At 37.9% G+C, this 12,981-nt stretch overlaps 1 pseudogene; it reads right to left on the minus strand.

The window, feature by feature from the left end:
- Positions 1–1,599: 1,599 nt before the first annotated feature.
- LOC148959098 (uncharacterized) lies at positions 1,600–3,381 on the minus strand (annotated as a pseudogene).
- Between the last annotated feature and the right edge of the window lie 9,600 nt (positions 3,382–12,981).

A 12,981-nucleotide genomic window follows, 5' to 3' on the forward strand; every position in this document is an offset into this window, starting at 1 on the left:
GGATTTTGCAGTATTGGCAACATTTCTTTTGTCTCCAATGATAGGTGCTGACCATTACTGATGCTTTCTTGAATTATTTGGCAGATTAGTGCCTCGTACATTAAAAGGAGACATCTAATTCCTCTCTTGTTATGCCTCCCCAAAGTGCTCTGTCCACTGAACCCCTAGGCAATAGAACCAGCTGCAACAAGAACATCACTCAGCTCAGACCCTTCGAACCTTTTATCGATTGCTGACATAATTATGGGCCTACTTTCCCTGATACCTGGAAATCATTCGAAAGCTCATTTTTTGGTTTGTTTGATTTTCCCATTATATTAGTATTCAAACTAACAATCAAACTGTAATTTGCCTTTGTCAAAGTCAACTTAGAGAATCAACTTCAAAACGAGACTGAGAGCATTGCATCTGGTTGGCCAAGGCTAAAGATAGTGGTCATTGATTGGTTCGTTGGATCAGCTAATTTCAACTGTGTTCTCAAACAAGTGTGTTTCAACTATTTCTTCGAAATTATACCTTTTATTCCTTGTCATGGGCAAGAAAAAGTTCCAGCGCTTCATAAGTATTCAAAAGAGGAGAGAGACAAAAAAGATCGTTATTCGAGAGGCCATCAAAGAGGCAACTTCAACGAGCGAATTTAGGACTATCACACACTTATTTTCCATGGCAACAACGAGCACAAAAACTTGAAGCATTTGGCCCTACACTTTAAAGTATGCAGGATGAAATAGTTGGGTTGGAGAGTCAGGTTCAAGGGGACAATTGCTTTCTGATTGTTAGTAAGCAATGTTTGAACAAGTTATTTGTTGAACTTTGCTGCCCTAGCCTGCACACAGACTCAACTGGTTTTCCAACCGACGAGTCTAGTTACATGAATCCAAGTTTAGTTGAATGGAAAGTATTAGGATTTGTTTCCCAGTAGAGTCTGCGAATCAGCGACAGAAACCATGTCTGCTGATGTCAGCATTCTAATGAGGATTCGCGCCAACTCGACCAGTGTTGCCACACTAAGGGATTTTGACCTAGTTTGTAGGTTGTAGGGAAAACTTACAGGATCAATCAAAGTAGGTAGTTTTTTTTGAAATTGTAGGAATTTTTTTTAGTTTGCGGCCAAACGATTAAATTGCTTGTTTTTATGATTTCGAACATCAGTTACCACCTATTTCCCTCGCACCTTGTAAACCAGTTGTAACAAAGCCAAAGCCAATTAGTTTCTGAATTTAGTTTTTGAATCAGTACGCATCTACTGTATATAAAGTATTCCCCTACTTATTCATGATACCGTATTTTGTTTACAATCCAGATAACTATCACGCACTTAGACACACACTTAGAAACGTATATTCAGGACCGTATATATCATTGGCACAAATTCATAATGACTTAGGAGAAGCCAAAAACATATAAGAACATTATCAGTTATTAAGGACATACATTGTATTTAGTATTTGCCTTGCTAAATATTGTCAGGCTTTGAACTGCTTTAAATTGTTTTGTTTGTATTTTATATACTGTTTTTTTTGACTACCAATAGTTTTTGCTAATTAATTCACTATTAAAAAAAGAAGAGAATAAAAAAGAATAGAAGAAGTTTTGCCATCATTGTCCCTTTTCTTTGGAAGAGCTACTTTTCTTAATTTCAGCACGTAGAGATCTTTTCTTTGACTGTCGTTTGGCAACTTTATGTTTCTCCCTAACATCCTTGGCTAAAGAAAAAGTTCTGACTCTTATAAACAGTGTTAGCATGTGCTCCAGTAGATCCATGCAAACATCTTTATGAATTTGAAGGTTGGCATCCAAACAGGTTTCATTATAATAGGATAAGACAGAGGAATCTTGTAATAGTTCAGTAACTATGTCTTTGCAAATTATTGTTGTTTTAAAAGAGGACGCTTTTGACCAAAACAACAATTCAGCACCTAGGAAGACATTCTCAATCCTTATGTTGACTCTCCATAATCCTCCTCGGTCACGGATATTGATACGAGATTGGGTGTCATCACTCTCCACTTTACATGATTGCAGAATGGAAGTATATTGTTGTTATGTGTTTCGCTTATTATTTGTTGAATAGAGGAATTTAGAATACAGTTTATGCAAAATGAATCCAGCAAGGTATTGAAGGCTTTTATTTTCTTTCTCTGACAAAGACTTTGGTTTATGAGAAATTTCCAAACAGGCAAGGTTATCACCAGACAAATGAATAAGTAAATGAGTTGCCACTTCAGCCATCAGTGCATTTGTATCTGGAGCTTCATCAAATTTTGACGGAAGAACAGTATCAAGTAGCAATGAATAAAAACCAGAATAAAACTTTTCAGCATCGCCTTTAAAACTACCAATAACATTTCTCAACTTAGACCACAACTCTATAGCATCATCATTTGTAAAAATGAATGCTTCTTTGGCAAATTTCTGTCGGAAAGATGGAGGATAACATTCATCTAAAAATACCTTTTCGGCACACCTCAAAACTATGGCTTTTAATTGAAGAGGATGCAACTTTCGGCGACTGATTTCATCAGTTGAAGAAGAGAGAGACAAGGGTAAAGATGATGGCATATTTCCTTCAGTGCCTGACACAGTACCAGTGTCACGATCATATAATTTTCTGTGCTTTCAATTGAAATGCCTGGTTAGTCTGCGGCGAGATCTACAGGCCTTTTCGCAGAAATTACATTTAAAACCCAAAGCAATATTTTCATCTCCAGGTACTTCAGCGGCTATCTCTTCAATTTCCTTTATGAAATCATCATCATTATCGAGAAAACCACCTTCAACTAAATATAATATATCTTAAAGATCATCGGAAGCTAGAGCGGCCTCTGACTTCTCCGCCATTTTTCTGAAGTGTGCACCTTCATGTTGTTGTTGCGCACTTTTCAACATAAACTCGCGAACAACGAAAAAGAACAATAGGGTATTGTTTGCTTCCAGACTATCCGTTCTTATGACTATGTTGGGATGGATGCAGTTAAAACATTTGCTTTGGAGAAATCCCCAATGAAACCAAATTTGAAATTCAACGTGGAGTACATTAGGAATGATTTGCCACTGGAGGAAGTTTTTGCACCAATATTATTGGAATTGAAAATGTATAAGAGGCAAACTGCGAAAACACTTATATTTTGTCAAACAATATCTCAAGCAGCTATCATTTGGAGAATATTTGAATTCAACCTTGGGAAAGAGATGTATGCTCCTGAAAAGCAAGTACCTGATAACAGGCTAGTTGAAATGATTCATGCAGGTACACCCGAATAAGTCAAGCAGCACATTATTTGCAATTTGACAAAGGAACAGAGCAATACAAGGGTACTTGTATGCACAATAGCTTTTCGCATGGGGATTCATTGCAAGGGAGTTCATCGTGTTGTGCATTTTGGACCTTCAAAGTCAGTTGAAAGCTACTTGCAAGAATGTGGGAGAGCAGGAAGAGATGATGCAACAAGTTACTGCCACTTGAAAGATAAACAGGAAAAAGCAATATGTCCACGAGAATCCAATATCACGGAATAAAATTTTCAAAATAAATTAAATTTATAGAGTATACTAATATTTCGCCTCAGCATACAGGGCTTCATTAGAGTAAGAAGCCACTTGTCATCAGAGTTACTGCCACTTGCTTTACAATGGTTTTCTTCAAACTCATTGTAGTGATGATATAAAACAGTACATCCAATCTCAAGAATGCAGGCGCCAATCAATTCTCCTCAGGTTTCCTGGAAAACATACCCTTGTTGAAAGCATATCACATTGTGAATGTTGTGATATCTGTGCACGAAAATGTACAGAGGAAGGTAATATTTGACAAATGCAAAAAACAAAACTTTTCTTTCACAAATAAAGCCAATATTTAAAGTGTTGAGAGAAAACGTGAAGTCAGTAGACAAAAATAAGGTGAGTCAATTATTAAAACAGAACATGGATGAAGTTATGGTATCTTAACTAACTCCACGCTGTGTTTATACAGAATTTTCACAATACCACGTAACACAATTTTTAAAAAGCTTGGAGTATATTTTTATGAAACAACTTTGAAGCAAAATGTTGAAATCTGGAGAAATGAGAACGCTTCAAAAATTTTGAAAATACATTGATCCCGAGGAATATGATGATGTAGCATTCAACAACAGTGGACTGTCTATTGAAGATGACAATTGTGATGAATTGCAACAAATTCTAGATGATACAGAATCTAGATTGCACGACCAAGTCTTAACAGCAGTTCCATTAAACAATCTGTAAGACAAAATTTTTTTTCGAAAAGCTTAACTCGTTTTCCAGATATAGACGCTCAAAGTTGAGAATCATCGTAAAAATATGACAAAATTTTTTTAGGAAAAAGCACTTTGTGATGTGTGAAAGGGCTATTGTTTCAACATTCTGTGCTATTGTTATACGTTCGCACTGAAATTTGCATGACTCGGTAGAGGCTCGGAAGAGATAAGTTTATTAAGCAAGGCCATGTGTCTGACTTTAAGTTCCATTCTTTTCCAAAAGATAGTGGAATGAGAGCAATGTGGACAAGGCAAGTTTCCAAGGGTAGACAGTATTTTGAAATCCAAAAGAGTTCATTCATTTGCTCGAACCACTTTGTAAATGGAAAGCCTGCTTACAATATGTCGTAACCTGCACTGTTTCTAACTCCCAGCAATTATGCTGCGAAGAAATCTCCCAAAAAAAGAGCAACGCAAAAAAGGAAAATAGACTTGAACCCTCATTTATCAAGAAAAAAACTGACTGATGAAAAAATGGAGACCAGGAACTTCATCGGCTTCAACAGACGCAATGGAAAAAATACGCCCAGATTTTAAATTTTAGGATCTGTCTAGAGAAGCTGACATGAATTTTTTCAGTAGATTTGAGAGTAGAGAGATTTTTAAACTGACTTTTGAACATTTAAAGCAAACGACAGCATAAATGACTTACTGGAGAGGGGACAAAACCACAAAAACCCCAATAAGAGCTTCCTGAATTAGAATCTGAGAAGTGTGAGGCTGGTTTAGATAAAAAAAATGTAGTCCTGTACGAAAATTGCAAGAATTTTTAGCCGTGAAGATAAAACTGAGGGTCGGCCTTTTAGTTGATTACATTGCCTTCAGATTTAAGATTTTGCGTGCACTCGTCAGTTCAGTGTTTTTTACATGGGTAAGACTGATGGAAAAAGAACTTTGAGGCCTTATCATATGGGTTGAACGAGAAGCAGTGAGGGAAAATTTACCGGAAAGTTTTTGCAAGTATTATCCAAAATGCCACATCATAATTGACTTCACAGAAGTATTTATTGAAACCCCCTTTTTCTTGAGGTTGCAGCACAATGCTGGAGCAATTACAAGCATCACCATACTTTTAAGTTTTTAGTCAGTATTACGCCAAATTATACCATCAGTTTCTTGTCGAAATGCTATGGTGGGCAAGCTTCAGATATCCATATTACTGAAGAAAGTGGCTTGGGGAAAAAACTGCTTCCTCTTGATCAAGTAATGGCTGAGAGGGGGTTCAAAATTGAGAACTATTTGTCATACAACCACTGCATGTTACCAATACCTCCCTCGACAATAGGCTCAAAGCAAACGGACAAGACAGATGTCCAAAATAAAACAGTTATTGCCAATGTGGGAATTTTTGTAGAGAAGACTGCCTATGTTGCTGCTTCCATTTGCTGATGACATTGTCACTATCTGTGCAGCTGTAGTAAATTTTAAAATTCCCTTGCTTGAACAATGAAGCTGAAACTTTACTATCTTTAAACTAATTGTCTGTAATTTATCATATTAAGAGATGAAAAAAGTGAACAGTTAAAAATAGTATTTGTGTTCATTCAGAAAGAAAATATATGCAAATATAGAAAGAAATCAATTCTAAGCTTATAGATCTGTCTTTTTGTATTTACCAAACAGAGTACTGCATGCTTATAATGTGAATTATGTGTAATAGAAAATTTAAAAGTTTCTGATGCATGATTTGCAAAACCATTCTCCCTCTGGCACTTTCGCCACTTTTATGCAAAACCAATGATGCCAGAGTTTGTAAGAACAGCACTCAACACTCTTTTCGCCATTGAATTCAATTTCGTCCTGTTCAAGGCAAAGTTAATGGCAAATAGAACAGTAGCAAACTTTACTCAATCCTAATAATGCTCTTACGATATACGATTTAAAGAATATTGCGGAATTTTTTTCGCATTCCGTGTTTCGCATTCCTCCCATTGATTGGTGTGGAAACGAATTTTCTCCACAAATGGTTGACCTTTAGGTTTCCAAACAACAAAATACGCATATTTTGCACCAATGATAGCCATTTGTGCATTAATTTGGCTGAAATATTCATGCTCCTTGCTTAAATGTAGAATGCCATCATCTCCCCTTTTCAAAAAAGATAAGCTATCAGCCCCTTCTGCAACAGTCGTTTCACGTATAGCATACGCAAACTTGTATTCCACTGGCAAATGTGTTTCTTGGCAGCAACTGCATACAAAAATGTTATCGGACGTGGCTCTTAAATAAGGAAAAGTCTTATGCACTTGAAGGCCTGACTGCAAAAGGTTATCATTTTTATGGATTTTGATAACTGTCTCACTGAAGGCTTTTCGTGCATTGTCTTTGTGATCTCGACCAAACCATACAGCTGGTAATTGGCCGATTTCGAAATCCCTCAGCAACCTGGCAAGGAGAGGAGTGACTTTGGGAAATTTTCTTCTAGCTCTAGTTTGTTTTGGTAAAAACGTCTCAAATTTTCGTTGCTGTAATGCAACCTAATCCTGCTCTTTCCAAAGCTGCAAGCTGTTCTGTGTCCTTGTACGCTTCTCGAGCTGTTTCAGTTGAAACTTGTTAAAAGATAATCTATCCATGAAAGCTCCAACCAAAACCTGCTCATTGCCAACACTTTAAAAACGGCAGCATTCGGTTTTATTTCCCGTTACTCGGTTAGTAGCTTCTCTATGAGCTCTTTTTCAGTGGATAACAAATGGCTCTGGCGTGAATCAAATCCTTTCTTGAACTGACTGTTCATTTCCCTAGCTTTTTCCCTTTCATTGCTTCATGCTTTCTAACAAATAAGTCTTCGATTTTTTGTGGTCCAATGTGCTTTTTTGTAATTCTCTTCCATGCGCATGCCGTATTGGTACACGCAGGATCAACAAACCTTTTCACATTTGCATACTCTACTTAATAGAGCGCAGCTACAACATCATTGCAGCATTCACCAATCCCAGCTGTACATGAACAATATGCACATTGCCGTCTTTCTCGCTCAGAATCCAGACACTTCTTGGTTCTTCATTGATTTTCTGTGATGGTGTAACATTGACCTTCAAAATCACACGATCAGGTCGTACAGGGAAGCAGAGGTTCTTATCGACAAATCCGCTCTTGAAATATGAAAAGGCTTTTTTTCGCTTTGTATTGGCCAATATATTCAGTATCAAAAGCCTTCTTGCTTATGATGTATGAGAAGATTTTTCCTAAGTCCACCCGTGACCAAAGTGAAACATTCTCAATCCATTTCTCATCTTGGCAAGTGGATCAATTATTGAATGATCAGATAGAAGCTGTTGGTAAGTGTTTTGCAATTTCCTCTCAAAGCTTTACAATGTCTGAACTGATAGGTATGTTCTGTTCAAATGCCACAAATACCGTTGCTGCAATTGAAACCTTTTATCAAACTTGAGATAAGCCTCTTTGCGCCAAGGAAAATTCTTTTTCAGCCGTTTTCAAGGAAATCAGCGTATGATAAAACATCTGTTTTACACAATGACTCAGCCATATTTTTGCTAATACGGTATGTACTCGGAATAACTTTGTTAACTTCGCAAACTGTCTGTTTAAGGAAAACTGAAGTTTTCTAAAAATACACTGCTTTTGAGTCAGCTAGAGCATGACGTTTGAAAGAGGAGGGGTATGTGAATAGCCAATCAGAAGAGGTCAATAAGGATATCATCAATTTCTATCTAGCAAATATTGCCCCTCATGCTATACAGGGGATTCCTCCATCCATAACAACATGCATGTAGGAACTTCCCCAAATAGCATTTGACTCAAACATGCGTCACGATCATAGAATAGTTCATGATGTTTTGATGTCTCGTACATGTTTTTTTGACGTCAAATGAATGTCAGTATACTCAAGACCCTCATACCGGAAAAGGAAATTAAGCGAAGCTACAAGTAGGCTGTGTAATGTTTTGTTCAGCGAAAGGACGCTAGGACCCAGACACTATATATATTGTTATGTTTTGGAGAGTTATAAAAAGTTACGTTCGAAGCACGCCATAGTTTGAATCATCTACAATCTGCCTATTAGGCCACAGTAAACATAAATATAACATTGGCGACGAGGAAAAGTAATGTAACATTTACCGTGATCGGTAAATCATGGCTTCAGTTAGCATCGTTCCTAGCATGCCGCCCTTTGACCCAGATGCAGAGATTGGTGCTTCGGTAGGCCCAAGATGGAAAGTGTGGCTGCAAGATTTTGAAACATTTCTAGTGGCAAATGATATCACTGACAATAAACGTAAACAAGCTTTACTCCTCTATCAAGCTGGCTCAAGAGTGAGGGAAATATTTCACCAATTATTTGATACAGGCGCTGCTGATGCATACCAAACTGCCGTAACCAAACTCACTGCCTACTTCGAGCCCCAAACGAACAGGCTTTATGAAGTGTACAAATTTAGGCAGGCCGTACAACAACCAAATGAGACATTGGATCAATTTCACGTTCGACTTCGTCATTTGGCACAAACTTGTGAGTTTTCTGATTTTTCACTTGATTTTGAAACACAGCTCCAAATCGTAATGGGGGGGCAAATCCACAAGTTTGCGTAAACAAGCTCTCAAAGATCCTAAATACACCCTTAAAGATATGTTACTGGACGGCCGCAGAGTGGAAATTAGTACTTTTCAAACCGCAGATATCGAGGGTAAACAGTCAAGGGACAATTTACAAGCTATCAAACAGAAAAAGAGTTTCAGTAAACAACAAACTTCAGCACGAAAATGTAGAAATTGTGGTGGCAATTATCCACACAAATCGAAGCCATGCCCTGCAAAAGGTCAAAACTGTCATCGCTGCGGGTAGCAAAATCAATTCGCTAACTTCTGTCTGAGCAAACAAGACACCCGCCAGTCTTCATTTACCACGTCTAAATCGAAAATTCACCCGGTGTGCAAGTCAACAGATTCCGACAGCGAATCCAGCTCATCAAACTATTGTTATGCAATAGGGGGTTCAAGTCAAAAACCCTTAGAAACCCGGCTTAAAATCAAAGGACAACGCATCCCCTTCCTAGTGGACGCTGGTGCGTCTATCAATATCATTGATAATGCAACTTTTAGTCAACTCAAGGGTATTTCATTACAACCCACAAACATAAAAGCCTATGCCTACAACTCGCAAACGCCTGTGAAAATGAAGGGCAAATTTGAATCATTGGTGGAAACAAAGAAATGTTATGCCGTCGCAAAGTTCTATGTCACGGAAGACAATGGAGGCTGTTTACTTAACGCATCAATGGCCCAAGACCTTGGCTTAATTAGCTTGCATTTAAACCAAGTTCACCCACCAACTGGAAATATACAAAATAAAGATCTGAATGATATCGTTAATCAATATCCAGATGTCTTCAAAGGCCTTGGTAAAATGAAAGGAAAACAAATTGACTTAGTAATCGATTCAAAAGTCAAACCAATCGCACAAAAGTGCAAGAGAATTCCCTTTCATCTTCGAAAGAAAGTCGAGAGCGAGATTTCCAAACTATTAGATCAGGACATAATTGAGCGTGTTCCGGAAAATGAACAAACTGATTGGGTTTCTCCTATTGTTTGCGTACCAAAGAAAAATGGGGATATCAGAATATGCATTGATATGAGAGCTGCAAACACAGCAGTTAAAAGAGTTCGTCATCCTATACCAACTGTGAAGGATATTTCTATCGATCTCAATGGTGCTACAGTGTTTTCAAAACTTGACTTAGCGCAAGCTTACCACCAGCTTGAACTTAGTCCAAGTAGTCGTCAGATAACTACTTTTACAACTCATATTGGTTTATTTCGATGCAAAAGACTGAATTTTGGAACTTCAAGTGCGAGTGAAATTTTTCAGCACACATTACATCTTGCCCTTCAAGGACTTAATGGCATCAAAAACATCGCCGATGACATCATAATTTTTGGAAAAGATGTGAACGAACACAATGAAAACCTAAATGCATGTTTAAGACGATTGAAAGAACTTAACCTTACCTTGAACTTCGAAAAATGTAAATTTTTAAAAGAGAATCTTGAATTTTTTGGATTTATCTTTTCTAAAGAAGGAAAGCGCCCTAACCCGAAGAAAATAGCAGTGTTTGTAAATGCAGCCATGCCCACTACTTCAACGGAGGTACGCAGTCTATTGGGTATGTCAAACTATTGCTCTCAATTTATACCCGATTATGCAACGATTACAGAGCCTTTACGCAATCTAACAAAGAAAAACACTCAGTTTAATTGGACAGAACGTTGTGAAGAGGCTTTCAACACATTAAAAGATCTTCTCATGTTGAGTCCTGTCGTCAGCTACTTTGACATCGAGAAGGAAACTACAGTTATTGTTGACGCGAGTCCTGTCGGACTATCAGCCATTTTGTGCCAACGAAAGCCTGGAAGTGCGCAAGAAAACATTGTCGCTTTTGCAAGTAGATCATTATCACCCGTCGAGCTACGCTACTCGCAAACAGAAAAGGAGGCACTCGCCATAGTATGGGGGATTGAACACTATCATTTATATCTATTTGGTTCCAAATTCACGTTAGTTACCGACCATAAACCGTTGGAAATTATCTATGCAAACCCTTGCTCCAAACCACCAGCGCGTATCAAACGCTGGATGCTGCGCTTACAACAATACGACTTTGAAGTTGTGTATAAATCAGGGATTGAAAACCCTGCCGATTATCTCTCACGTCATCCAACTTCAGCTGAATACAAGAAGCAAAATATAGCTGATGAATACGTCAATTTCGTCACCCAAGAAGCTGTTTTTCCTGCTCTTTCTTTGGGTGAAATCAAGGCTGCCACTGATAAAGATACAACATTGCGGTGTCTACGAGCAGCTATCAGGAGTAATTGTTGGAACGGTGATATCTTACAACCATTTCGCGCAATAAAACATGAGATATCCCTTGATCTCACCAACAATATTCTGCTGAGGGGAACTAGAATCATTATACCTGAGTCACTTCAAAGACACGTCATCAAAATCGCCCATGAAGGACATCAAGGTACAGCTAAAACCAAAGCACTTCTTCGCGAGTACGTGTGGTTCCCTATCTGTTTGTCGTTATTGATACATATTCGCGATTTCCAGAGGTCGATATTGTTCTGTCAACATCAGCAAGTGCAATGATTCCAAAGCTGGATGCTATTTTTGCACGTCATGGTATGCCTGATAAATTGAAGTCTGATAACGGCCCACCATTTTTCGGAAATGAATTTCACCGGTACATGAAAGCATTAGGTATACGTCACACAACATCTACGCCTTTATGGCCACAAGGAAACTCTGAAGTGGAATCTTTCATGAAACCCCTTGGAAAGTCGATTTGCACCGCCATTCTTGAAAAACTACAATGGCAACAAGAGCTTCACAAATTCCTTCTGAATTACAGAATCACACCACATACCACAACGAAAGTTCCGCCAGCACAGTTATTATACAATCGACCTGTTAAAGGAAAGCTGCCCATGCTACCAAGAAAGCACAAGAACATAAACAGACATCGTGAAGCGAGAGAGAATGATCAGCTAAGAAAGGAAAATGCGATAAACTATGCTAATAAACGCAGAAACACGAAAGAATGCGATATTAAAGTAGGTGACCTGGTTATCTGTATGCAAAAGAAAACAAACAAGTTCTCATCTAGATTTAACGTGCAACCTTACAAAGTCGTTCGTGTTCATGGATCAAAGATTGTTGCTAGACACGGAGATCATTTCATTTCCCGTAACTCTTCATTCTTCAAAAAGGTCCAACAAAGACTTGACGGTAACATTGCTGCTGCTGCTGATGATGATGATAATGTCGAATATCACAAAAGAGCCACAGAAGAAATTCCTGTTCGTCGATCTGCACGCAGTCGTATACAGACACAGTTTTATGGAGATCCAATAAACCCTCAATTAATACGTTGAAGGATTTTGTTTTAATTTTTTTATTAAGAAAAGAGTAAATGTAATGTTTTGTTCAGCGAAAGGACGCTAGGACCCAGACCCTATATATATTGTTATGTTTTGGAGAGTTATAAAAAGTTACGTTCGAAGCACGCCGTAGTTTGAATCATCTACAATCTGCCTATTAGGACACAGTAAACATAAATATAACAGGCTGGATACTCATGGCAAAGAAATAAAGGAGCAAATTGCTAAAGCCATATGCATACCCTTAAGTGAGCTATCAGAAAGTCAAAAATATCAGAATCAATTGGAAGAGCAGGAAGAGAAGGCTAAGGATCTTGACAAACTTTTGGAACTTATGAAAGACAAAATGAAAGTTTAGACCAAAAGTGAACAAATTCAGAGTTTAAATGTACATGTTCAAAAGCGTTTACCCCTGTGTGACTTGAAATAATTTTATGCATCATTCAAGATTTCCAACCCTCATGTAAAGTTGGCTTTTCAAAGTTTTAGCTAAGATCAAAATGATGTATCTCAGTTGGATGTTCTGGAAGTCACTCTGTGTGTGTATGAACTATTCACCAGAATGCTATCTTGATGCTTAATGCAATCAAAATTGAAAAAAATAGGAGTGAACTGATTGAAATGTTGGTCTGCAGTTTGGATTCCAAAGAATGCATAATCCAAAGATGCGAAAACTGTCCTTCTGAACACATACTGAAAGAGTTCTTGCAAAAGGAAATACTTGAGGATCCTGATGAGCTTGGTGATGGTTGCTACCTGGAAATCAAGTACCAGCAGTGTACAACTTTAGACAGGTCAC

The sequence above is a fragment of the Rhopilema esculentum genome, chromosome 11, assembly GCF_057945365.1.
Source record: "Rhopilema esculentum isolate cy_ngs chromosome 11, ASM5794536v1, whole genome shotgun sequence".
NCBI classification, from domain to species: Eukaryota; Metazoa; Cnidaria; class Scyphozoa; order Rhizostomeae; family Rhizostomatidae; genus Rhopilema; species Rhopilema esculentum.